Raw genomic sequence first — 27322 nt, forward strand, 5'->3', positions numbered from 1 at the left:
GACCCATCAGAAGCACGGAAATTGAAGCTGTAATCAGAAATCTTCCAGCAAACAAAAGCCCAGTTCCAGACGGCTTCACAGCTGAATTCTACCAAAAATTTCGAGAAGAGCTAACACCTATCCTACTCAAACTCTTCCACAAAATTTCAGAGGAAGGTAAACTTCCAGACTCATTCTATGAGGCCACCATCACCCTAATACCAAAACCTGTCAAAGATGTCACAACAAAAGAAAACTACAGGCCAATATCACTGAAGAACATAGATGCAAAAATCCTTAACAAAATTCTAGGAAACAGAATCCAACAGCACATTAAAAAGATCTCACATCATGACAAAGTGGGCTTTATCCCAGGAATGCAAGGATTCTTCAGTATCTGCAAATCAATCAGTGTAATTCACCATATTAACAAATTGAAAAATAAAAGCCATATGATTATCTCAATAGATGCAGAGAAAGCCTTATTACAAAATTTAATATCCATTTATGAAAAACACCCTCCAGAAATCAGGAATAGAAGGAACATAGCTCAATATAATAAAAGCTATATATGACAAACCCACAGCAAACATTATCTTCAGTGGTGAAAAACTGAAAGCATTTCCCCTAAAGTCAGGAACAAGACAAGGGTGCCCACTTTAACCATTACTATTCAACATAGTGTTGGAAGTTTTGGCCACAGCAATCAGAGCAGAAAAAGAAATAAAAGCAATTCAAATTGGAAAAGAAAAAGTAAAGCTCTCACTGTTTGCAGATGACATGATCCTCTACATAGAAAAGCCTAAAGACTCCACCAGAAAATTATTAGAGCTAATCAGTGAATATAGTAAAGTTGCAGGATATAAAATCAACACACAGAAATCTCTTGCATTCCTATACACTAATAATGAGAAAGTAGAAAGAGAAATTAAGGAAACAATTCCATTCTTCATTGCAAAGAAAAGAATAAAATACTTAGGAAGATATCTACCTAAAGAAACAAAAGACCTATATATAGAAAACAATAAAACTCTGGTGAAAGAAATCAAAGAGGACACTAATAGATGGAGAAATATACCATGTTCATGGATTGGAATAATCAACATAGTGAAAATGAGCATACTACCCAAAGTAATCAATAAATTCAATGCAATCCCTATCAAGGTACCAACGGTACTTTTCAGAGAATTAGAACAAATAATTTCACAATTTGTATGGAAATACAAAAACCTCGAATAGCCAAAGCAATCTTGAGAAAGAAGAATGGAACTGGAGGAATCAACCTGCCTGACTTCAGGCTCTACTACATAGCCACAGTCATCAAGAGAGTATGGTACTGGCACAAAGATAGAAATATAAATGAATGGAACAAAATAGAAAGCCCAGAGACAAACTCATGCACCTATGGACCCCTTATCTTTGACAAAGGAGGCAAGAATATACAATGGAGAAAAGACAATCTTTTTAACAAGTGGTGCCATGAAAACTGGTCAACTGCTGGGGTCCAGCCCTGGTGGATCCAGGGAATTCGAAGCGGGGATGGAGTCAGCGAGGAGAGATTTATTTATTAGAGATATAAAGAGAGATTAGGAAAGAATAGTGTAGTAGGAAAATTAGTGGAGAAAAGAGGCTGAATAACTTGGTTTGCGTGGAGAACCAATAAAACTCTGAGACAAGCAGTTTGCACCACCTACGTAGGTCACAGGCATCTTCCCGGTCTCCTGAAGGAGTGGAGACACAAAGTGCCCCCCCCGTTCAGATCTTAGAAGCCCAGGCAAAATTAGTAGGCTTGGCGAGCCTCCGCGCTCCAGATGGGAATTCAGCCTGAAAGGGAGAAAAGAATGACATGGGGGAGCCAAGCATTGGTGCCAGACCCACAACTTTATTTTCAAAAGCAACTTATATACCCCAAGTTGTACATAAAGAAATAATGGAATATGGAGAGTTATGCAGGGGCAGCAGTCCTGACCCTTATTGAGACCAGGCTTTCTTTTTGCATACCTTCCCATATACAAAAGGTCTTAGGTGGTTCTACATCATCTTATGGTCAGGGGGCCTGTTAATATTTTTATGGCTCTTTTCCTAGATAAACATCTATCAACCAGAAAACTCTTTTTCCCTTGAAGTGTTTTTTCTTTAATCTGCATCACCCTCAAAGTACTAAATAAAGTTACATTCCTGTAGAACAAAGGTGCAGTGGGTTATAAAAAAAAAGTACTTAACTCAAAGATATAATGTTGCTAATACCAGGGCTACTACCTGTTTTTTCTATATACCAACTATATTTACAAATAAAAGATATGAAAACTTGGCAGCAAGTATTGGGTCAACAAATGAAACCCTTAATCAGTCCTATTCTAATGATTTTGACTCCTTGGAAGCCCCTACATTCCTAGAATATTTTAAGCTTCCTGTGCCTCTCGCGGTCGGGAGGCTGCAAACAATCACATGTGCAGCTGTAAGAGTCTGGCAGGCAGGCTAGAAAGCCATCAGAGTGGTTTTTGGATTGAAACACTTTTATTATGCCCAGGAGACTTATTATCTAAAAGCTCTAAATTAACTTTTTCCAGAAAAAGATGGTGGGGGGACAGCCCCCTGTTAATGTCAGAAGAGTAGGTGGAAAGCATAACACAGTAAAGCAAGGCAGACTCTGGTTTTGGGGGTAGATGCTCGAGAAAATTCAAGGGGACCCCTGTGGCCTGATCCCACCTTTGTGTTTTGTCAGGCCCCCTTCCTCATGACCTTTGCCATGGGCAGGATTCCCCATGATGGCTCCTGGCAGTCAACCACTTGTAAAAGAATGAAACTAGAACACTTTCTAACACCATACACAAAAATAAACTCAAAAAGGATTAAAGATCTAATCTTAAGATCAGAAACTATAAAACTCTTAGAGGAGAACATAGGCAAAACACTCTTGGACATATATCACAGCAGGATCCTCTATGACCCACCTCCCAGAATATTGGAAATAAAAGCAAAAATAAGCAAATGGAACGTAATTAAAATTAAAAGTTTCTGCACAAGAAAGGAAACTATAAGCAAGGAGAAAAGACAGCCTTCAGAATGAGAGAAAATAATAGCAAATGAATCAACTGACAAAGAACTAATCCCCCAAATATATAAGCAACTCCTGCAGATCAACTCCAGAAAACTAAATGACCCAATCAAAAAATGGGACAAAGAACTAAATAGACATTTCTCCAAAGAAGAGATACAGGCGATTAACAAACACATGAAAAGATGCTCAACATCACTCATTATCAGAGAAACGCAAATCAAAACCACAATGAGGTACCATTTCACACCAGTCAGAATGGTTGCGATCCAAAAGTCTACAAGCAATAAATGCTGGAGAGGGTGTGGAGAAAAGGGAACCCTCTTACACTGTTGGTGGGAATGCAAACTAGTACAGCCACTATGGAGAACAGTGTGGAGATTCCTTAAAAAACTGGAAATAGAACTGCCTTATGACCCAGCAATCCCAATGCTGGGCATACACACCGAGGAAACCAGAATTGAAAGAGACACACGTACCCCAATGTTCATTGCAGCCCTATTTAAAATAGCCAGGACATGGAAGCAACCTAGATGTCCATCAGCAGATGGATGGAGAAGAAACTGTGGTACATATACACTCAGCCATTAAAAAGAATACATTTGAATCAGTTCTAATGAGGTGGATGTAACTGGAGCCTATTATACAGAATGAAATAAGCCAGAAAGAAACACCAATACAGAATCAGTTCAGTTCAATTCAGCTCAGACGCTCAGTCGTGTCCCCATGAATTGCAGCCCGCCAGGCCTCCCTGTCCATCACCAACTCCCGGAGTTCACTTAAACTCACGTCCATCAAGTTGGTAATGCCATCCAGCCATCTCATTTTCTGTCGTCCCCTTCTCCTCCTGTCCCCAATCCCTCCCAGCATCAGAGTCTTTTCCAATGAGTCAACTCTTCGCATGAGGTGGCCAAAGTACTGGAGTTTCAGTTTTAGCATCATTCCTTGCAAAGAACAGCCAGGACTGATCTCCTTTAGAATGGACTGGTTGGATCTCCTTGCAGTCCAAGGGACTCTCAAAAGTCTTCTCCAACACCACAGTTCAAAAGCATCAATTCTTTGGCACTCAGCTTTCTTCACAGTCCAACTCTCACATCCATACATGACTACTGGAAAAACCATAGCCTTGACTAGATGGACCTTTGTTGGCAAAGCAATGTCTCTGCTTTTGAATATGCTATCTAGGTTGGTCATAACTTTCCTTCCAAGGAGTAAGTGTCTTTTAATTTCATGGCTGCAGTCACCATCTGCAGTGATTTTGGAGCCTAAAAATATAAAGTTTGACACTGTTTCTACTGTTTCCCTATCTATTTCCCATGAAGTGATGGGACCGGATGCCATGATCATAGTTTTCTGAATGCTGACCTTTCAGCCAACTTTTTCGCTTTCCTCTTTCACTTTCATCAAGAGGCTTTTTAGTTCCTCTTCACTTTGTGCCATAAGGGTGATGTTATCTGCATATCTGAGGCTATTGGTATTTCTCCCAGCAATCTTGATTCCAGCTTGTGCTTCTTCTAGCCCAGAGCTTCTTGTGATGTACTCTGCATATAAGTTAAAGAAGGAGGTGACAATATACAGCCTTGACGTACTCCTTTTCCTATTTGGAACCAGTCTGTTGTTCTATGTCTAGTTGCAACTGTTGTTTCCTGACCTGTGCATAGGTTTCTCAAGAGGCAGGTCAGGTGGTCTGATATTCCCATCTATTTCCAAATTTCCCACAGGTTCTTGTGATCTACACAGTCAAAGGCTTTGGCATAGTCAATAAAGCAGAAGTAGATGTTTTTTTGGAACTCTCTTGCTTTTTCCATGATCCAGCAGATGTTGGCAATTTGATCTCTGGTTCCTCTGCCTTTTCTAAAACCAGCTTGAACATCTGGAAGTTCACGGTTCATGTATTGCTGAAGCCTGGCTTGGAGAATTTCAAGCATGCCTTTACTAGCGTGTGAGATGAGTGCAATTGTGCAGTAGTTTGAGCATTCTTTGGCATTGCCTTTCTCCAGGATTGGAATGAAAACTGACCTTTTCCAGTCCTGTGGCCTCTGCTGAGTTTTCCAAATTTGCTGGCATATTGAGTGCAGCACTTTCACATCTTTTAGGATTTGAAATAGCTCCACTGGAATTCCATCACCTCCAGTAGCTTTGTTCATAGTGATGCTTTCTAAAACAGTATAGTAATGCATATATATGGAATTTAGAAAGATGGTAACAATCACCCTGTATGCGAGACAGCAAAAGAGATACAGATTTATAGAACAGTCTTTTGGACTCTGTGGGAGAGGGCTAGGATGGGATGATTTAGGAGAATGGCATTGAAACATGTATAATATCATATGTGAAATCAATCGCCAGTCCAGATTTGATGCATGATACAGGATGCTCGGGGCTGGTGCACTGGGATGACCCAGAGGGATGGTATGGGGAGCAAAGTGGGAGGGGAGTTCAGTATGGGGAACACGTGTACACCCATGGTGGATTCATGTTGATGTATGGCAAGATCAATACAATATTGTAAAGTGAAAAAAAAAAAACACGTATATTACCACATGTAAAATGATGCCCAGTACAAGTTCCATGCATGAAGTAGGGCCCCTAAAGCCTATAATCTGGGACAACCCAAAGGGATAGGGTGGGGAGGGAGAGCGGAGGTCAGTTCAGGATGAGGGGACACATGTATCCCTATGGCTGATTCATGTTGATGTATGACAAAGACATCACAATATTGCAAAGCAATTATCTTCCAATTAAAATAAATTAATAAAAATGTGGTGACATAAAAAAAGTTTAGTCTTCAAATCACAAGATAACAAAAGAAGGGAAGAAAAAAGACCTACCAAAAAAAAAAATCCGAAAGAATTAACAAAATTGCAATAGGAACATACATATCGAGAATTTCCTTAAATGTCAATGGATTAACTGCCCCAACCAAAAGACATATACTGGCTGAATGAATTAAAAAAATAAGACTCACATATATCCTGTCTAGTGTAGATCCACTTCAGATCTAGGGGCACATACAGACTGAAAGTGAGGAGATGAAAAAGGGTATTTCAATCAAATGAATATCAAAAGAGCACTGAAGTAGCAATAGTCATATCAAAGAAAATAAACTTTAAGATAAAGACTGTTACAAGAGAGAAGGAAGGACACTATATAAAGATTAAGGAGATTGATCCAAGAGGAATATATAACAATTGTAAATATGTATGAACTTAACATAACATTACCCAAATATATAAGGCAAATATTAACAGCCATGAAAGGAGAAATATACCGTGACTCAATAATACTGGGTGACTGTAATACTCCACTTATGTCAATGGACATATCATCCAGACAGAAGATCAATAAAAAACAGGCCTTAAATGACACATTAGACCGGATAGACTTAACTGATATTTATAGAGCATTCCTTCCGAAAGCAACAGAATACACAGTCTTCCCAAGTTCACTTGGAACATTCTCCAGGATTCACATGCTGGGCCACAAGGTGAGCCTTGGAAAATGCAAGAAAATTGAAATCATATCAAGGATCTTTTCTGACAATAATGCTACGAGATTAGAAATAAACTTCAGGAAAATAACTGCAAAAAACACTTAGAGGCTAAACAATAGGTTAAAAAAACAATGAATAGATCACTGAATAAATCAAACAGGAGATAAAAAACACAGAAAATAAAAACTAAGACATGGTGTTCCAAAACCTATGGAATGCAGCAAAAGTACTTCTAAGAGGAAAGTTTATAGCAATACAACCTTCCACAGGAAACAAGGAAAATATCTCATAAACAACTCAATCTTACACCTATAAAAAAGAAAGAAGAACAAACAAACTAAAAGTTAATAGAGGAAAAGAAATCATAAAGATCAGAGCAGAAATAAATGAGACAGAAATGAAGTACACGATAGAAAAGATCAATGAAACTAAAAGCTCGTTCTTTGAAAAGAAATACAAAACTGATAAACCATTATCCAGCCTCAAAAAGTAAAAAAGGATAAGGCTTAAATCAATAAAATTAGAAATGAAAAAAGGATGTTACAACATAAAATGCCACAAAAATACAGTAGATCACAAGAGACTACTATAAGCAACTATATGCCAGTAAAATGGACAACCTGGAAGAAAGGGATAAATTCTTAGGAAGTGACAATCTCCAAAGAATGAACCAGGAAGAAATAGACATTATAAACAGATCAATCACAAGGCCTAAAATTGAAAATGTGGTTAAAGACCTCCCAACAAAGAAACGTCCAGGACCAGATGACTCCGCAGGTGAATTTTACCTAATTTTTAGAGTTAACGCCTATCCTTCTGAAACTCTTTCAAAAAATTGCAGAGAAAAGAATACTCCCAAGCTCATTCTATGAGGTGATCATCACCCTGATACCAAAACCAGTAAAGATACCACAAAAAAGAGAAAATTTCAGGCCAGTATCACTGATGAACGTAGAAGCAAACCTCCTCAACAAAATACAAGCAAATCAAATACAAAGATATTTTAAAAGGATCATCCACCATGATCAAAAGGAACTTGAGAATTTGTGAATCAATCAGTGTGATACACCACATCAACAAGTTGAAGAATGAAAATAACATGACCTTCTGGTTCAAGATGGTGAAGCAGAAGAGCATGTGCTATCTCCTCCTTTAAGAGCATGAAAATCACAACTAGTTGTTGAACAGCCATCGACAAGAGGATGCTGCTGCTACTGCTGCTAAGTCATTTCAGTCGTGTCTGACTCTGTGCGACCCCATAGACAGCAGCCCACCAGGCTTCCCCATCCCTGGGATTCTCCAGGCAAGAACACTGGAGTGGGTTGCCATTTCCTTCTCCAATGCATTAAAGTAAAAAGTGAAAGTGAAGTCACTCAGTCGTGTCCAACTCTTGGTGACCCCATGGACTGCAGCCTACCAGGCTCCTCCATCCATGGGATTTTCCAGGCAAGAGTACTGGAGTGGGGTGCCATTGCCTTCTCCAAAGAGGATGCTAGAATCCACCAAAAAAAAAAAAAAAGATGTTCCACATCCAAAAACAAAGAGGAAGCCACAGCAAGATAGTAGGAAGGGCACAATCATAAGAAAATCAAATCCTGTACCTGCTAGGTGGGTGACACATAAAGCAGAGAACAATAATACCAGTAAGTTCTCTCACTGTTGTGAAGGTTCTGCATCTTACATCAGGCTTCCCAGCCTGGGAATCTGACAAAAGGACTGGGAATTCCCAGGGAATCTGACGTTGAAGGCCAGCAGGATTTACTTACAGGACTTCCACAGGACTGGGGGAAACAAAGACTCCACTCTTTGAGGGCTAAAACAAAATCTTGTGCATACCAAGATCCGGGGAAAGGAGCAGTGACCCCACAGGAGACTGAGCCAGACCTAACTACTAGTGTTGGAGTGTCACCTGTGGAAGCATGAGTTAGCAGGGGCTCGTCACAGGGATAGGGGCACTGGGAGCAGCAGTCCTAGAAGATGCCCCTTAGTGTAAGTTCTCTTGGAGGTTGCCATTAACCCTGCCATAGAGCCTGTAGACCCCATGGCTGGGCCACCTCAGGCCAAACAACTAACAGGGAGGGAGCACAATCCCACCTATCAACAGCTAATTGGACTAAAGCTTTACTGAACAAGACCCTGCCTACCAGAGAAAGACCCAGTTTTCCCCACCATCAGTCCCTCTCATCAGGAAGCTTATACAAGCCTCTTAGCCTCATTCACTGGAGGGCCGATAGAAGCAAGAAGAACTATAATCCCACAGCCTGGCTAGAACAAAAACCACATTACAGAAAGTTAATCAGGATGAAAAAGCAGAGAGTTATGTCCCAGATGAAGGAACAAGATAAAACCCAGAAACAACTAAAGGAAGTGGAGATAGACAACCTCCCACCAAAATAATTCAGAATAATGATAGTGAAAATGATCCAGAATCTTGGGAAACAATGGAGAAGATGCAAGAAATGTTTACTAAAGGCCTAGAAGAACTAAAGAAAAAATAGAACAAACAAACAATACACTAGAAGGAATCAGTAGCAGAATAACTGAGGCAGAATAGACAAGTGACCTGGGGGAAAGAATGGTGGAAAACACTGCTTCAGAACAGAATATAGAAAAAAGGATGAAAAAAGATGAATATAGCCTGAGTCCTCTGGGACAATATTAAACACACCAATATTTGCATTATAGGGGTCTCAGAAGTAAAAGATTGAGAGAAAGGACTTGAGAAAATATTTAAAGAGATAGTAGCTGAAAAATTCCCTAACATGGGAAAAGACATAGTCAACCAACCAGACATGCACACCATATATAGTGTGTATAATATATGTGATCCCTCTTCATAGATCACTGCCTTGTTGTGGTAAAGGGGCTTGCACAACTCAGTGAGGCTATGAGCCATGCCATGCAGGGATATCCAAGATGTACAGGTCATAGTGGAGAGTTCTGACAAGATGTGATCCACTGGAGGAGGGAATGGCAAACTGTTACCCCAGTATATTTGCTGTGAGAACTCCAAAAGCAAAGAGTCAGACACAACTTGATGACTGAACAGCAGCAATAATACACATATTTTAGAAACATGAATTTTTGCCTAACTAAATAATTTATGACATTTTGATTTCATGTATTTGACTTAATATAAGCAGAATGCTAGTTTTTTCATGAAACATATACATTACCATATGTAAAATAGATGACCAGTGTGAGTTTGATGCATGAAGCAGGGCATCCAAAGCCAGTGCTCTGGGACAACATAGAAGGATAGGGTGGGGAACAGAGTAGGAGGGGGATTCAGGATGGGGGCAATACATGTATACCTATGGCAGATTCATGTTGATGTATGGAAAAAACCATGACAATATTGTAATCATCCTCTAGTTAAAATAATTAATTAATTTAAAACTAGATAGGCAATAGCCAACAAACGTTTTCTGTATAGCATAGGGAATTATAGTCGATATCTTGCAATAACCTATGATGGAAAATAATCTGAAAGATAATATATGTGTATATGTATAAGTGAATCACCTTGTAGTGCACCTGAAATATTGTAAGCCAACTGTACTTTGGAGATCTCCTCATAGCTCAGTTTCTTCAATAAAATATATAAAGGAAAATATGACCTTCTCAATAGATGTAAGAAAATAATTTTTGACAAAATTAATCAATGATTTATGATAAAACTTCAGCAAGTGGGCATAGAGGGAACATACTTCAACATAAGACAGCAAGCGTCATTCTCAATGGTGAAAAACTTAAAGCATTTCCTCTACGATCAGGAACAAGACATGGATGTCCACTCTTGCCACTTTTATTCTACATAGTTTTGGAAGTCCTAGGCATGACAATGAGAGAAGAAAAAGAAAAAAAGGAATCCAAATTGGAAAAGAAGTAAAACTGTCACTGTTTGCACGTTACATGATATTATACATGCTGCTGCTGCTAAGTCGCTTCAGTTGTGTCCGACTCTGTGCGACCCCATAGATGGCAGCCCAACAGGCTCTGCCGTCCCTGTGATTCTCCAGGCAAGAACACTGGAGTGGGCTGCCATTTCCTTCTCCAATGCATGAAAGTGGAAAGTGAAAGTGAATTCACTGAGTCATGTCCAACTCTCAGCAACCCCATGGACTGCAGCCTACCAGGCTCCTCTGTCCATGGGAGTTTCCAGGCGAGAGTACTAGAGTGGAGTGTCATTACCTGCTCCAGATATTATACATAGAAAATACTAAAGAGGCCACCAGTAAACTACTAGAGCTAATCAGTGAATTTGATAAAATTCTGGATACAAAATTAATACACATAAATCCCTTGAATTTCTGTATACTAACAACAAAATATCAGAAAGGGAAATTAAGCAAACTCTCCCATTTACCATTGCAACCAAAAGAATAAAATACCTAGGAATGAACCTACTTAAGGAACCAAAATACCTGTACTAGAAAACTATAAGGTACTGATGAAAGAAATAAAAGATGACTTTACAAACAGATGGATAGATATACCATGTTCTTAGAATGGAAGAATCAATATGGTGAAAATTGCTATAGTACCCAAAGCAATCTACAGAAATGCACTCTCTGTCAAATTACCAATCACACTTTACAGAGAACTAGAACAAAATCTTAAAATTTGTCTGAAGACACAAAGGACCTTGAATAGGAAAGGGATCTTGAGAAAGAGAAATGGCACTGGAGGAGTTGGGCTCCCTGAATTCAGACATACTGAGTGGTTACAGAGAAAATTTAAAAATTACCCTTTATGGAGTAGAAGGACTTGGTGATGGATGAAACCAAATAACTCTGCCCTCCCTGATGGACCCACCACCCCTGTATTTCACTTTGAGATTAATTTTGGTTTTATTCTATGTCATATTTTACTTATAGCAAGTTCTCTGTTTTATCAATAAAGATTTTTTCATTATGCAAAAACATACCTTTTTTAAAAAAGGAGAAAAACTCAGCTTAATTTTCTACTGAGACAAGGTCAATGTGGATATAACGGGGAAAACATAGAAGCTTTTGAGCCAGGATAGATCTGAGTTTGAATCATGGTTTCTCCACTTACTGTTTGGACTTGGGCAAGTTACTTAACTTCACTGATACTTAGTTTTCTCATCTGTAAAGTGAAGATAGTAAAGGAGGGGAGAGAGCCAAAGAATAAAACAAGTCAAAGGGCAATTTTAAGAAATAATACGGTCATTTATTAAAAATATTTCCAGAAGACCAAAGAGAATGAAGTTCATAAAATAGCGATAGCATTTGGTACTTAGGAAGCCTTGCAGACCTTGGAGAAAATATTTTCAATACAGTGTTGAGTTTAGAACCAAAATAAAGGTTTTAATCAGACTTCTTGATCTTCACTTTGGTAGTCATCATCAGTAAAAGGAGAAAAAGAATGAATAAAAGTATATTATTATTTTTTCTATTGTTGGTTTAACAAATTATCACAAACTTGAAACAACATCCACTTATTTCCTTATAGTTTCTGTGGATCAGTAGCTCAGATACAATTTAGCTGGGTCCTTCCTCTGCTTATGGTCTCATAGGGCTGCAATCAAGTTGTCAGCCATAATTGAGATCTCATCTGAGGCTAGGGGTTCTCTTCCAAGATCACTGGTTATTGGCAGAATTTATTCCTTGTTGTTGAGGTCCTTTTTTCTCACTGTCTTTCTTATTGGCCAGGAACCACTCTCAGTTCTTGAAGGGCATTCTTGGGCTCTTGACCCATTTCTCTCACAACATGGATGTTTATTTTCTTCCAGGCCATCGGAAAAGAAATCTCTTTAAGTTGTTCTGACTTCTTTCTCTAACTTCCCAACTTCTCACCTGATATAAGGCCCACCTAATTAAGTAGTACAACCCAGGATAATCTCCAGTTTGGTTAACTGAAGACCAATGGATTCTACTCTAACACAGGAATAAAATATCCTATTCACAGGTCCTACATACATTAAAGAGGAGGAGATTATCAAGTTTGTACACCAATGGGTAAGAATCTTGAGATCTAGCTTTGAATTCTGCTTACCAAAGAAAAAATGTCTAGGGGGATTTTCTAGGGAGAAAAATGTGGTTCAAAGCTAAGTTAGATAAATCTGAAAAGAGTGACAGCTATGGAAGTATAGACTCTTATATAGAAACATGATGAAGATTGGTTAAAGTTCTTCAGGTGGATGTTCATTTCATGTAAAACATATTTTTTTCTGGTAAGGTGGGAGTGAATCACTGTAGTCTGCATATAAGTGCTCCAACAGAATGGCATGTCAGAAATCTTTGCTATGAGTCCAGATGAGGTCTCCTGGATAAATTATAGCAAAATCTGGAAGTTCAGATGAAAGTTTTCAGATGAAGTAAGGATTTTATAGTGTTGAAAGAAGCTCTTAAAGGCACATAATGGCGTTAAAGAAAGCATCATTATTTTGTGCAGATGTTTCCAACTAGTAGGTGGGGGGTAAAATTGTTAATAACTCTGAAAAATTAAATGAGTTTGGAAATGTAACTAAGGTGAACACTCTAAGTTTCTGTAGTTTGTTAAATACCAGTTAGGAAATGTACTGTATTCTTGCAAGTAAAGCTAGAAAGAAAGAAAATAAGGAAGGAGGGGGAGGGAAGAAAGAAATAGAAAAAAGAAAAGAAAGCAAGATTAAAAAAAGAGAATGAACTAGGCATTAGTGTGAAAAGCAAGCTTCAACTTGTTCATTAATCAGCAGTGAAGAGGTAATTGTGGGTGACCACCACCTTGATCATGTCTTCTTTCTCCTTAGAATTTCCTGGTTGCTTAACAGGAGAAAGCATAAATTTTATCCCACTAGATTGTACTAAATTACTTCTCAGAGTTCTTTCTGTTACTATAAATCTGCTAGCCTAATGTCAAATTTACTTCTTTAAGGTATATTCAATTATTTGAAAAATTCTACCAGTGCACGCCTTGGCACTCTACAGCAAGAAATGGCAGAACAAAGAATAACCTAGTAGTGTCCTGGTGATCAGGCTTTCATAAAGATTAAAGACTAGACACGATCACAGAGGAAGTTCTATGAGAAGGGATGAAGGCTATGTTCCCATATAACTGTTAGCTGAATCAGATCACTGTGAACAAGGAAGTATGTGTCAGATAAATAAAAAGGAAATATGTATCAGAATACTGAAAACGATTCTTAAACAAAACTACTCCTGAAGGAAACTTCCAGAAGTGGCTATATAGTCTCTATTTGTTGAATGACCTATTTTGATAGAATATTAGATACAGAAGAGCACTTAGAAAACATCTAATCCATCCCACTCCCTTAATGACCCAGAAAGATAAAATGATTATTGAAAGTAACTCACAGAATTAGTGGCAGAGCCAGTATGCCCGGCTCACAGTCCAAGGCTATTTTCATTACACCACACTATTAAGTTTCAAATTCCTCAAGGCCTGTTACTAAACAATGACATAAGATAAACTTGTGTATTGGTATGAAAGTGAGAGTGTTAATTGCTAAGTCGTGTCTGACTCTTCATGACCCCATGGACTGTAGCCCACCAGGCTCCTCTGTCCGTGGAATTCTTCAGGCAAGAACACTGGAGTCGGTAGCCATTCCCTCCCCCAGGGGATCTTCCTGACCCAGGGATTGAACCCGGCTCTCCTGCATTCCAGGCAGATTCCTTACCATCTGAGCCACCAGGGAAGCCCCATATACTGGTATAAATCATGACAATTTAACAAACTGTTGTGGAGGGGACTGCACAAAAGCCCAGGATTGATCCATTACTCTGCTCTCTCTTTGGTTATAATATGGGAGAACTGTTTATTGAATGCTAGAAATTATAACTTTCCTTTAATTTTCTTATTTCTCTTCTGTTTAGTCAGTCTTTGTCACTTATAACAAATTATTCATCTTAAAACACAATTATAATCATTTCACATCCCTTTCAGAGTTCTCTGATGACTTATTAAGCTTGAAGCACCATTCAAGACTACAATAATATTCTATCTTAACTTTATAGAGTCATTTTACATGGTGTACTATATATATAATATAACTGGGGTCTTATGAATAGCTCCATCCATTATTTAGTCTCTTTGCTCAGGCCATTTTGCCATCTGAAATGTTCTTTTCCTTCATTGTTATTTGATACAATTCTGACCACTTTTAAGACCATCTCTTACATCACTCCCTCTATAGAAAATTTCCTAATCTTCTGTACTACTGTGACATGTTTATTATATTAAAAAGGATGTATTAGCTACTTACTATGTGTCAATTCTGTGTTAGATACTTTGGAAAATAAGACACAGACCCTGCCTGCCCATGAAGGATTACAGTCTACGAGAATAAGACATAGATATGTTAACAAATTCATTTACTGCACAATTACAATTGTTGCAATAGAAGTATATAAAGAACACAAAGGGTTTGCATGTTAGTAAAGGCTTTACAAAGGATAGAAGGGTATGATAGGTGGAGAAGAGTATTCTAGGCAGGGGTAGAAGGTAGAATGGGTTTCCCTGGTAGCTCAGCTGGTAAAGATCTGCCTGCAATTCAGGAGACTCTGGTTCGATTCCTGGGTCAGGAAGATCCCCCAGAGAAGGGAAAGGCTACCCATTCCAGTATTCTTGGGCTTCCCTGGTGGCTCAGATGGTAAAGAATTCACCTGCAGTGAGGGAGACCTGGGTTTGATCCATAAGTTGGGAAGATCCCCTGGAGGAGGGTATGGCAACACAGACCAGTATTCTTACCTGGAGAACCCCCATGGACAGAGGACCCTGGAGGGCTACAGTCCATGGGGTCACAAAAAGTTGGACACAATTGAGTGACTAAGCACAGTACAGCAAGAAGGTAGAATGAGCAAAGATTTGGAGATGTGAAATAGCATGGCATGTTTAGGGAATAGCTAGCAGTATGATAGGGATGAAATATAAGATGAAGGTTGTGTATGTGTGCAGGTGTGCCTATTTAGATGTATGTATCTGTGTATGTTTGCACTATTGAGTTTAAACATAAGAAAATAGGTTGGCAAGAAATGCAGAAACTAGATCACAATGGTCTAGTATACTGTTTTAGAGAATTAAAGTTTATCCTTTATGGAATGGAAAATTACTAGAATGTGCAGAGGAAGAAAAAAGTACTAACAGGTAATGGAAAGTGGAGGGAGTCTCGGGTGGCTCAATGGTAAAGAATCCATTTGCCAAGCAGGAGATGCGGGTTCAACCCCTGGGTTGGAAGATCCCCTGGAGGTGGACCCGCTCCAGTGCTCTTGCCTGGAGAATTCCATGGACAGAGGAGCCTGGTGGGTTACAGTCTATGGGGTTACAAAGAGTTGAACACAGCCTAGCAACTAAAACAGCAACAGCAAGGGAAAGTGGAAGTGGAAAAACAAAGACAGAGATTGCTTATCCCGGAGAGGCTTAACTTTCTTGGTGAAATAAGAAACAATGTTGTCTGTTGAGAAAAAGAGGGCTAAACTTGGGTTCAGGTCTTCTAAAAATTGGTGAAGGTTTGAATGGTGATTCTGGGGATTGGGAGGGAAATATGACCAAGAAGAAATTGAAGGCCCAGTTGAGGTTGGAGAGTATGAATTTTTAGTGGACCCGGCTGCAAAATTGTGCCATTTGTTTTAGGAGTGTTGAAAAACCTGGGTGTAAGAGAAAAAAAATGCAAATGCTTAAATTGATATAAAGTTGGGATCATAGAGCAAGTGCTGTGGAAGGACAATGGGATAAGAAAGTTGAAAATGCTACAAAAAGAGTAGTTAAAAGTGAAACAATGAAGAAATTTAACAGATTAGGAAAAAAGGGAGGGACCAAGGGGTGCAAAGATTTAACTGAGTTTTAAGGACTGGTATAGGGCTTCCTCGGAAAAGGCAATGGCAACCCACTCCAGTACTCTTGCCTGGAAAATCCCATGGATGGAGGAGCCTGGTAGGCTGCAGTCCATGGGGTCGCTAAGAGTCGGACACGACTGAGCGACTTCACTTTCACTTTTCACTTTCATGCATTGGAGGAGGAAATGGCAACCCGCTCGAGTGTTCTTGCCTGGAGAATCCCAGGGACGGTGGGGCCTGGTGGGCTACTGTCTATGGGGTCGCACAGAGTCGGACACGACTGAAGTGACTTAGCAGCAGCAGTAGCAGCAACAGCAGCATAAGGCTTCCTTGGTAGCTCAGTGGTAAGGAATCCACCCGCTAATGCAGGAGACGTGGATTCGCGATGCGGGTTTGACGCCTGGGTGGGGAAGATCCCCTACAGTAGGAAATAGCAACCCACTCCAGTATTCTTGCCTGGAAAATTCTATGGGCAGAGGAACCTGGTGGGCTACAGTCCACGGGGTCACAAAGAGTCAGACTTAGTGACTAAACAACAAGGAGAACTGGTATAGTAACAATGAGATATCCTGTTTCAGTGGACTGATGACTTGCTCAACAGCACATAGCTAGGGACAAGGCTGGGAGTAAAACCCAGGCATTGCAACCACCAGCCTAGTTTTGCTATCACAGTGCTGCCCCAATAGCCACTCTTTCTTTTTGTCTCACTTCATCAGTGACAGAGTTTTCAGATAGCCAATTGTGGCTATCGGTGTAGCCAAGATCTGTGAAACACAAATTTTGGTGCTTGTTCTGTGCTTCTCTCTTTCCCTTGGAGAATCTACCAATTTACATGGCTCTAAAAGATCACTTATATATTAATAGATGATTCAAATTTCTGTCTCAGCCACAAACCTGAACTTTAGTCTCTCATTTTAGTCTACCTATTATGTTATTCTTCTTGGACTTCATACGTTTTCCTCAGTTTTGACATGTTTAAAGACAAATATCATCTTCCTTCCCAAGTCAAATTCTCCAACTAACTTTTCTGTTTTTGTCCCGTTGACCTAATAGTCTTTCAGTCACTCAAGCACAGAATCTGGTAGTCATATTTGACCCCAACCAACCCTCATATGTAAATTATGAGTTCTGTTATTTTTACTCTTCAGTATCATCTGACCCTCTTTCTTCCACCAATGTAGTTCAGAATCCTGATAGCATTATGTCTGGGCTACTTGAGGATACTTGAACTATGCGGCTTTTACCCTTTACATAGTCAAAGAGTTGAACTTGGCAAATTTCTACTTATAGTTAATGAGTGAAATAAGTGGTCATTCTCTACAAATGCTCCTTTGCTCATGGCTTTATTATTTCATTTATTACAGTCATTTAATTACTCTTTTTGCTTACGTGTCTGTCATACCCACTTAGACAGTAAGCCGCTTAATGGCCATGAGTCTGTTTTATCCATTTTTTTCTTTCTTCCTCTCCTAGTTGAGCAACTTTTGAAGAGTAACTGTGTGGTTCAGGAGATTTTTAGTAATTTGACTCTCCAGGGTGAGTGTCCTGGTGGGAGCATGTTTTTAGTGTGGTGCTATTGTGCAGGAATCTAGATAATGGTGTAAAGTGGAAGTAAAATGTGTACTCTTTTAGAATGATACAGTTTTTTAAAAAGAAACTTGGAAAATCAGAGTGTAGGGTATCACGACTCATCCACCCTCCCTCTCCCCATCCCACATCCATGCACACGTGTATGAATCAGTAGAGGAGAAAGGAAAAGTGGTAGCACAGTTGTATCCACACATTTGGGAAGAAATAGAAGGCAGAGTTAAAAAAAAAAACACAGTTAAAGTGGTGTGATGGGGCTGTAGGAGAGTTCAAAGTGGCTGAGGACAGAGATTGTTGAGAATCCAAAGATCCAAAGCTGTGTCTGACCATAAGTTCTGGGTAACACATAATTCAGTCAACAAGAGAGACTGAAAGATTAAATCAGCATTTGGATGTAGTCTTATGATTCTATTTAGTCGACTGCCTCCCCAAGACTTTCTTTACCTTTCTAGTAAAAGTTAGCATGCACCGGATTGTCTGCATATGTTGGAAGACTGCCAGCAGGGGTGGGTTGATAAGGCAAAAGCAGAAGGGGAAGTGGGGGGACTCAGGGCTCGGCTTCTAAGACAGATACTTCCTCGACTTCTGCTGAGTAGTGAAAAAATGCAGGAAACTTAGTTTGCATGAAGGTACAGCTCAATGGTCCATGCTTTTATTTGGCCAGCTACCCAATACTGTTTTCCCTATTCTCCATGTATCCTATTATTGACAAATGAAAAAATTCAGTTGTGCTATTCATCATTTTAAAGCTGAACTCAGGAAGGTGAAGGACAATGCTTCCCCTTCAACTTTATTGAGGTATATTTGACAAATAAAATTACATATGTAAAGTGTACAATGTGATGATCTGATATATGTTTACATTGTGAAGGGATTCCCTCCAACAAGTTAATTATCAGGACAATGTTTTATTCATCTTTTGATATAGAAGATGTTTGTTGAAATAATACATGAATGAATAATAGGATCAACAAATTTGAGTGTTTTGTAAACTGTAAAACACTATAAGAATGTAAATTTTGATGATTTTCTTTCCTACTCACATGAGACTTAGTTCAGGTTTCACTTCCTGACACCTACTTTGACTGTTGCATCCTACACTCAAGTTTCTCCTTTTTGAATTTGTATTGTGTTTATTGTCTGTACCAATAGTATGACAACCAGTATTCTATTGCTTTGTATTGTATCTTTTAGTATGTAGGAAACTTGTCTCCCTAGTAGATTGTGAACTCCCCAAGAGCAGGGGAAAGTCCAGCCTTTTTTTCCCCTAAGCTCTGTGAACCCAAAGCCTAACCTACTACAACATTTTGCACATAGAAAAATGTTTATTAAATGACTGGTTATTGCTTAACTGGACCAAAGCTACACATCCCCCATGGAGTTTTAATCTATAAGTGACCAAGATTGTACTAATGGTCCCATTGGCTTTCCTCCATGATAGTAAAAGATCTTGAGGAGGAAAGTAGAAAGACCTCTCCCCCATCATTACTGTCACCTTATTATTACAATAAGTAGTATTTTCCTTGACATTTCAGGGATATGCTTAGTAGCATTCTCACTAGTATTAAAAATTACAGGAGGAATTGATACTACATTGCTGACAGTTCTATGACCTCTCTTCTCCAGCTGTTAATTCATTCTTAAGAAGAGATCATCACACTTATCAAATCAGGTCACTCTATTGTCAAACAGTTGGGTTCCAAACACAGGACACTGTCAAGCCCGAATGGAAGTCACACTATGGCATTCAAAGTTAATGTCACTATGTGTCCTCTTACATAGTGAAGTCACTCAGTCATGTCCAACTCTTTGCAACCCCATGGACTGTAGCCTACCAGGCTCCTCTGTCCGTGAAAATTTCCAGGCAAGAGTACTGGAGCAGGTTGCCATTTCTTTCTCCAGGGGATCTTCCCAACCCAGGGATCGAACCCAGGTCTCCTGCATTGCAGGCAGATGCTTTACCAACTGAGCCACCAGGGAAGCATAGTACCATGATACAAATATTTTATCTTGTATAATCAGAATGAAGCAATGCTTAAGAGCAGACCTCAGGGGAAATATGAGTCACAAAATGGCAATAGAAATCTTGAGGAGTGCACGAGTGTGTGTGAGAGAGAACAGTGGGAGGATAGTTCTACTCTTAGTCTAGATGGTCAAAATATGTTACAGACAGCTTACATACTTTTGAACTTTTTGTAAAGCACTAACTAGAGGGCTGACCTTTCATGGATACCTTTATGAGTCCCTACCTAATTACTAGCAATTTGAAATCCTCCTAAGCTCTGAGGTCATTCCTCAGATCTGGCTCCAAGGCCTGCCTTTAACTTCTTGGTATTTTAGATGCTTGGATTTTGGAAGCAAGATAATTGTTTTTTAAGAGATTTCTTTTTATGGAAGGACTTTGTCACAAACAAGAATTCAATATCATAAACCAAATGTTTACCTGAACTGGGTAAACCAATTCAGAATGAAAAGAAGCTTTTAATATCTTGTAAGGTCTGAACTTCTTAGAAACTTTGGAATAAGTAAACAAGATGTGTCAGAGGTGTTTGAGTATTGTTACTGCTAACTTAATTCCACTTATCATGTAGAACCCATGACAACACAGACAGCCCTATGTAAAAATAAAGGCTATTAATCTGAAATAGATGAGAAATCTTGACAACTTTTATATGTCAGTCATCTCAAAATGTGATTCCAAACTGGATTTTCCATTCCTTTTTAGAGGAAAGAGATTGATGAAAAGTAAGTGAAAGCCTGATGTGCCAGAGGACTCTAAGTCTAGATCTCAGTCCCCTTTCCTCTTTCATTAATGACACTTAAGTAGGAGCTCAAATGTCTGGGATATGATTCCACAAACACTCTAAATAAGATAATGGCATTTTATTCTTCAAAAGGAAAACCAACTCTGTATTTAAGTGCTAAAGGGTTTATGTTTACTCTTCTTTTTGCCTCATTTCCCCTATTTCTACCAGGGCCCCTCCTTAACCTATATTTTCCAAACATGTAAACATTTTTATTTCTCTTTTCTCTCAAATGTGTGCATGTGCGTGCTAAGTTGCTTCAGTCGTGTCTGACTCTGTGCGACCCCATGGACTGCAGCCTGCCAGACTCCTCTGTCTATGGTATACTTCAGGCAAGAATATTGGAATGGGTAGCCATTCCCCCCTCCAGGGGGTCTTCCCCATCCAGGGATCAAACCTGCATCTGTTACATCTAACCTGCATTGACAGGTGGGTTCTTTACCACCTAGGAAGCTCCTGTCTCATATGTACTACCCCCTAAATAAAGAAGAAAAGCTTGCAGGGCACAAAGAAAAGATGGGCTGGAAAGAAGAAGTAGGATAGAAGAGTTTTGTGGTGCACAACTTATGTTTAAACCGTGGTCTTCCCTACCAACCCATGAAGAATTCTCAGTCAAAGGCAAAAGTAATTGTCAGTTGACCGTGTTTTAGCACCAGTATTGTAACATGAATTAATTGACCTAAGATGTCTGGATTTATCTAGTCAGGTTAATTGGCTTCCTTTGTTGCTTTTTCTATAAGAATGAAGATGTGCCATTACCAGCTATGAGCATACCAGACTTATTGACAGTTGTATTTCTTAATACAAATAAACAAATTGACAATCTGATTCAAGAATCTCTTTTATAGGATTGATTAATAGGAATTTAACTTCCAGGAATTTTCTCACACCTGATTGAACAGGGGAAGCTGTTTCTCACTGGCTCTCAAATCATACCATGCTTGGTAACCATGTAGCCTGAAACATAAATATCATTGGTATGGGGGATAAAAATGACTTTAGGTCTTTGTATTTTAGGGAGAGATACATGCACTATACCTACTTATATTTTCTGGAACATCATTTGTATTATAACTAAGTCTGTGTTTGGACAAATGGCTTGATAACAGAGTAGTAGAATATTTTGTTACATTCAGAAATCAGTGTAAAAAATTATTTTGATTCTCAGCATTTGATCCTAGGAATCAATGGACTTAATGGAAGTAATACGTAGGGAAAAGGTAAATAGCATTTTCACAGAAATACTTCTTAAATACTACTCTTAAATATTTCAATCCTTTCAACAGAAAATTAATAAGGAAACACTGGCCTTAAATGACACTTCAGATGGCTTGGACTTAACTGATATTTATAGAGCATTCCATCCAAAAGCAGCAGACTACACACTCCTTTCAAGTGCCCACAAAACATTATCTAGGATTGACCACATGCTGGGCCACAAAACTAGCCTTGATAAATTTAATAAAATTGAAATCATATCAAGCATCTTCTCTGATCACAATGCTATGAGCTTAGAAATAAACTACAAGAAAAAAAACCATAAAAACACAAACGTGGTGGCTAAACACTAAGCTACTAAACAACCAATGGATCACTGAAGAAATCAAAGTGGAAGTAAAAAAAAAAAACTACTGACAAATGAAAATGAAAGCACAAATCCAAAACCTATGGGATGCAGCAAAAGCAGTTCTGAGAGGGAAGTTTATAGCACTACAATCTTTCCTCAAGTAACAAAAAAGAAAAACTCAAACAAACAACCTAACCTTATACCTAAAAGACTAGAGAAAAAAGAACAAAACCTAAAGTTATCAGGAGAGAAGTCATAAAGATCAGAGCAGAAACAAATGAAATAGAGGCAAAGAAAAAAAACTGCAAAGATCAATGAAACTGAAAGCTGATTCTTTGAAAAGATAAACAAAATACATAAACCTTTAGCTAGACTCATCAAGAGAAAAAGGGAGAGGACTCAAATCAATAAAATCAGAAATGAAAAAGAAGTTGCAACTGACACTACAGAAATACCAAGATCATATTACCAATACTATGAGTAACTGTAGACCAAAAAAAAGGACAATCTAGCAGAAGTGGACAAATTCTTAGAAAGGTACAAGACTGAACCAAGAAGAAATAGAAAATATTAACAGATAAACCATAAGCACTGAAATTGAAAGTGTGATTGAAAACCTCCCAACAAATGAAAGTCTGGGATGTGACAGTGTCATAGGCAAATTTTATGAAACATTTAGAGAAGAGTTAACATCTATCCTGTTGAATCTGTTCCAAAAATTGCAGAGGAAAAAAAACTTCCTAACTCATTTTATGAGGCTACCATCACCCTGATACCAAAACCAGACAAAGATAACACAAATGAAGAAAATTACAGTCCAATATCACTGATGAACATAGAGATGCAAAAATCCTCAACAAAATACTTAGCAATCCATATCCAACAATACATTAAAAAGATCATACACAATGATCAAGTGGGATTCATCCTAGGGATGGAAGGATTTTTCAATATCCATACATCAATCAATGTGATACACCACATCAACAAACTGAAGAATAAAAATCATATGATGATTTTTATGCAGATGCAGAAAAAGCTTTTGACAAAATTCAGCACCTGTTTATGATAAAACAAACAAACAAGCAAAACAAAACTCTCCAGAAAGTGGGCATATAGGGAAAACACCTCAAAATAATAAAGGCCATATAAGATAAACTTGCAGCTAGCATCATACTCAATGATGAAAATCTGAAAACATTCGCTCTAAGATCAGGAACAAGACAAGGATGTCCACTCTTGCCACTTTTGTTTAACATAGTTTTGGAAGTCATAGGTTATAGCAATCAGAGAAGAAAAAAAGTAAAGGGAATCCATATTGGAAAAGAAGAAATAAAACTATCATGTAAGAATTGAATCGCCAGTCTATGTCTGACGCAGGATACAGCATGCTTGGGGCTGGTGCATGGGGATGACCCAGAGAGATGTTATGGGGAGGGAGGTGGGAGGGGGGTTCATGTTTGGGAACGCATGTAAGAATTAAAGATTTTAAAATTTAAAAAATAAAAAACTAAACAAAAACAAAAACAAAAACAAAAAAACAAAAAATTCAATAAATGTAAAAAAAAACTGTCACTGTTTGCAGATAACATGATACTTTAGATGAAAGATCCTAAAGATGCTACCAGAAAATTACTAGAACTCATCAATGAACTTGATTAAGCTGCAGGTTACAAAATTAATACACAGAAATCTATTGCATCTCTATGCACTAACAATGAAAGATCAGAAAAAGAAATTCAAGAAACAATTCCATTTACCATCACATTAAAAACAATAAGATATCTAGGAATAAACATAACTAAAGATACAAAAGACCTGCACTCTTAAAACTGTAAGATGCTAATGAAAGAAATTGAAGAAGATATAAACCGATGGGAAGATATACGATGTTTGTGGATTGGAAGAATCAATACTGTCAAAATGACTACACTACCCAAGGCAATCTACAGATTCAATGCAATCCCTATCAAAATACCAATGCAATTTATCACAGAACTAGAACAAAAAATATAAAATTGCATGGAGACACAAAAGATCATCAATAGCTGGAGCAATTTTGAGAAGGAAAAACAGAGCTGGAGAAATCAGGCTCCTTGACTTTAGACTACACTATATAGGTTGGTGAAAAAGTAGTTGCGGTTTTTGTACTGTTGAAGTTTGCTGTTTGATATTGGAATACATTCTTAAATAAATGTGGCTATGTTATACATCATTTTAATGTGCACTTCTAAATTTACTTTTTTTTTTCTTTTTGCTAATGACATTAACTGTTGCTTATTTTAGACTATGGAAATGAAGTTAGACAATAATCAAATTTGAGTGATTCTCTTATTCCAGTTCAAAATGGGTCATAAGCAGTGGAAACAACTCAGAACATCAACAACGCATTTGGCCCAGAAACTGCTAATGAGCATATAGCGCAGTGGTTGTTAAAGAAGCTTTGCAAGGAAGATGAGATCCTTGAAGATGAGAAGCTTAGTGGACGGCTATTAGAAGTTGACAATGACCAACTGAAAGCAGTCACTGAAGCTGATCCTCTTACAACTATACACTATGTTGCTGAAGAACTCAACATTGACCATTCTATGGTTACTCAGCATTTGAAGCAAATTGGAAAGGTGAAAAAGCTCAATAAGTGGATGCCTCATGAACTGACTGAAAATAAAAAAAAAAAAACTTCATTATTAAGTTTCGTCTTCTCTTATGCAACGAGGAGCCATTTCTTGATCAGATTGTGACATGTGATGAAAAGTGGATTTTATACAATTGGTGACAACCAGCTCAGTGGTTGGATAGAGAAGAAGCTCCAAAGCACTTCCCAAAGCTAAGCGAAAAGTAGTGAAAGTGTTAGTTTCTAGGCTCCTCTATCCATGGAATTCCCCAGGGAAGAATACTGGAGTAGGTAGCCATTTCCTTCTCCAGGGGATCTTCCCAACCCAGGGATAGAATCCAGGTATCCTGCATTGCAGGCATATTCTTTATCATCTGAGCCACCAGGGAAGCCCCTTCCAAAGTCAAACTTGCACCAAAAAAGGTCATGGTCACTGTTTGGCGGTATGCTGCCAGTCTGACCCACTACAGCTTTCTGAATCCCAGAAAAACCATTACACCTGAGAAGTATGCTCAGCAAATTGGTGAGATACAGCAAAAACTGCAGTGTTTTCAGTTGGCATTGGTTAACAGAAAGGGCCCGATTCCTCTCCATGACAATGCTCAACTACATGTTGCACAACCAACACTTCAAAAGTTGAATGAATTGGGCTACAAAGTTTTGCCTCATCCACCATATTCACCTGACCTCTTGCCAAACCACTACCACTTCTTCAACCATTTTGACAACTTTTTTCATGGAATACACCTTCAGAACTAGCAGGAGACAGAAAATGCTTTCCAAGAGTTTGTCAAATCCTGAAGCACAGATTTTTATACTACAGGGATAAACAAACATTTCTTGTTATCAAAAATGTGTTGATTGTAATTGATTACTAAAGATGTGTTTGAGCCTGGTTATAATGATTTAAAATTCACTATCCAAAATCACAATTACTTCTGCATCAGAACAGTATGGTACTGGTGCAAAAATAGAAATATAGATCAATGAATCAGGACAGAAAACCCATAAATAAGCCCACACACTTATGGCCAATTAATCTATGACAGAGAAGGCAAGTCTCTTTAACAAATGGTTCTGGGAAAACTGGACAGCTATATATATATATATATATATATATATATATATATATATATAGTGAAGTTGGATAGTTCTTTGACTCAATACACAAAAATAAGCTCAAAATGGATTAAAGACCTAAATGTGAGATGTGAGACCAGGCACTAAAAAATTCTTAGAGGAAAACGTAGGCAGAACACTCTCTGACATAAATTGTAGTGGTATCTATTTCAATCCACCTCCTAGAATAATGGATATAAAAACAGAAATAAACAGATGATATCTACTTAAATGTCAAAGCTTTAGCACAGTATGGAAACAATAAATAAATTGAAAAGACAGCCCATAGATGGGAGTAAATATTTGCAAATGATGTGGCTGATAAAGGATTAGGCTCCAAAATCTACAAATAGCTCGTGATGCCTATAAGCATCAAAACAAACAATCCAATAAAAAATTGGGCTGCTGCTGCTGCTGCTGCTAAGTTGCTTCAGTCGTGTCCAACTCTGTGCGACTCCATAGATGGCAGTGCACCAGGCTCCCCTGTCCCTGGGATTCTCCAGGCAAGAACATTGGAATGGGTTGCCATTTCCTTCTCCAATGCATGAAAGTGAAAATGAAAGTGAAGTTGCTCAGTCGTTTCCGACTCTTCGTGACCCCACGGACTGCAGGCTACCAGGCTCCTCCGTCTATGGGATTTCCCAGGCAAGAGTACTGGAGTAGGGCAGAAGACCTAAATAGACATTTCCCCAAAGAATACATACAGGTGATCAAAAAACACAAGAAAAGATGTTTGGCATTGCTAGTTTTTAGAGAAATGCAATTCAGAACTACAGTGAATGTTGGTTGACACCAACCAGAATGGCTATCATCAAAAAATCCGCAAACAATAAAAGCTGCAGAGGGTGTGGAGAGAAAGGAACCCTCCTGCACTGTTGGTGGGAATGTAAGTTGGTACAGCCACTATGGAAAACAGTATGGAAAATCCTTAAAAAGCTAAAAATAGATCTGCCATCAGTTCAGTTCAGTTCAGTCGCTCAGTCCTGTCCGACTCTTTACGACCCCATAGATTGTAGCCCTGCCAGGCTTCCCTGGCCATGACTAACTCACAGAGCTTGCTCAAACTCATCTCCATCGAGTCGGTGATGCCATCCAACCATCTCATCCTCTGTCATCTCATCCCCCTGTCTTCAATCTTTCCCAGCCGCAGGGTCTTTTCCAAGGAGTCAGTTCTTCACATCAGGTGGCCAAAGTATTGGAGCTTCAGCTTTAACATCAGTCCTTTCATCAGGACTGATTTACTTCAGGATTGACTGGTTTGATCTTTCAGTCCAAGGGACTCTCAAAAGTCTTCCCCAACA

At 38.6% G+C, this 27322-nt stretch overlaps 1 protein-coding gene and 1 pseudogene across 1 annotated transcript in view; one reads left to right on the top strand and one right to left on the bottom strand.

Annotated features, from left to right (window-relative positions):
* CYSLTR1 (cysteinyl leukotriene receptor 1) overlaps nucleotides 1–27322 on the bottom strand; it is a 70544-nt gene that overhangs the window by 32344 nt on the left and 10878 nt on the right. The window lies entirely within an intron of this gene.
* On the top strand, nucleotides 6354–25773 carry LOC108634283 (annotated as a pseudogene).

This window comes from Capra hircus, assembly GCF_001704415.2.
Source record: "Capra hircus breed San Clemente chromosome X unlocalized genomic scaffold, ASM170441v1, whole genome shotgun sequence".
Lineage (NCBI taxonomy): Eukaryota > Metazoa > Chordata > Mammalia > Artiodactyla > Bovidae > Capra > Capra hircus.